The sequence below is a fragment of the Nomia melanderi genome, unplaced genomic scaffold (genome assembly GCF_051020985.1).
Source record: "Nomia melanderi isolate GNS246 unplaced genomic scaffold, iyNomMela1 scaffold0819, whole genome shotgun sequence".
Taxonomy (NCBI): Eukaryota; Metazoa; Arthropoda; class Insecta; order Hymenoptera; family Halictidae; genus Nomia; species Nomia melanderi.
The window spans coordinates 12,501-14,132 of record NW_027475933.1 but is presented as its reverse complement, the minus strand read 5'-3'; the positions used below and the strand labels follow the sequence as shown (position 1 = coordinate 14,132).

The 1,632-nt window shown below is 47.0% G+C and overlaps 1 non-coding gene across 1 annotated transcript; it reads left to right on the top strand.

Annotated features, from left to right (window-relative positions):
* Positions 1-155, top strand: LOC143176771 (5.8S ribosomal RNA). The gene has a single exon (XR_013001279.1). It is a non-coding gene; the product is annotated as a 5.8S ribosomal RNA (ribosomal RNA).
* Positions 156-1,632: the final 1,477 nt, after the last annotated feature.

The window sequence follows — 1,632 nt, the reverse complement described above, 5'->3', positions numbered from 1 at the left end:
TACCCTGAACGGTGGATCACTTGGCTCGTGGGTCGATGAAGAACGCAGCTAATTGCGCGTCAACGTGTGAACTGCAGGACACATGAACATCGACATTTCGAACGCACATTGCGGTCCACGGATACAATTCCTGGACCACGCCTGGCTGAGGGTCGTTTACGTACCATACACTGCTTGCGTAGCTCTGTCAAATCCCCGCCGTCGTTCACCTCTTCGGATCGAACGTTTTTTTACCGAAGGGCGCAAAGAACGTTTCTGAGTCGGGTTAAGAGAAGGATGCTACGTACGAGCGAACGATGGGTGTCTCGTCGGCGTTTGTCGCGGACACGCGAAAATTCTGTGAATTTCACGGACAGTGTACGTTCTAGTTGTTGCAAAACGATCGGAATCGTTTGTATGGACTCGCGTGAGTGTTCGCGGCGTCGTGCGTCGTTCAATTACGACCGCCCGCGGATACCGCTCCACTGCGATATGGATCTGAGCGACAACTTTTTCGGCTGTTCGTGAGATGAACGGTTTCGTGTGTTTAGAAAAATTTTTTTTCCCGCGCTCCCGACGTCACCTGAAATGATGCGTCAGAGGTGAAAGAAAATATTAAGAAGTCGAGAGAGAGAGAGACTACACACGTTTTATTCATATTTTGTATACCGTGCGTGAGACGGATGTGCACGACACGTCGTATGTCGGTATATTACCGACTGGCCCCAGGGAGATTGTTTTCTTCCTCTCTTACGAATGAGATGTACGTTTCGGAGGATCGTCGTTACCGAAACACACGGCAAAACGAGACTTCTCGCAGCAGAACCTTTATACACAATACACATCGACTCTTTTTACCCCGAGAGAGAGAGAAAAGGTGTATTTCTTTTTTTTATTTTTCGAATTCGACGCACGAACGCTTTGACGACTGGAGAAAAACACGGTGTGTGTTAAAATCGTGCGGGACGAGCATGCGTATTCGTAACGGGTCGAATAGTTCTTATTCCCCGTCGTCGCGTGTCCTCGCTGGACCACCACCGTGCGCTTCCGCCACGTTCAGTTGAATTTCGAAATATATATATATAAAAAGAATCACCATATACTCTCTTTCGGGAGGTGTATTTTTATCGGTTTCTGCTATAGAGAAGAGACGGAGATCGTGTTGTGAGGTGTAACGTTTCTGTATCCCCGTTTCGGAGGATCGTCGTTATCGGCGGAACACACGTCAAAACGAGACTTCTCGCAGAACCTTTATACACAATACACATCGACTCTTTTACCCCGAGAGAGAGAAAAGGTGTTTTTCTTTTTTTTTTATTTTTCGAATTCGACGCACGAACGCTTTGACGACTGGAGAAAAACACGGTGTGTGTTAAAATCGTGCGGGACGAGCATGCGTATTCGTAACGGGTCGAATAGTTCTTATTCCCCGTCGTCGCGTGTCCTCGCTGGACCACCACCGTGCGCTTCCGCCACGTTCAGTTGTATTTCGAAATATATATATATATAAAAAGAATCACCATATACTCTCTTTCGGGAGGTGTATTTTTATCGGTTTCTGCTATAGAGAAGAGACGGACGATCGTGTGTGACACCACGTGGTAACGTTTCCGTATCCCCGTAAAATACGTTTATCTTTTCTCGTAGAAAAGA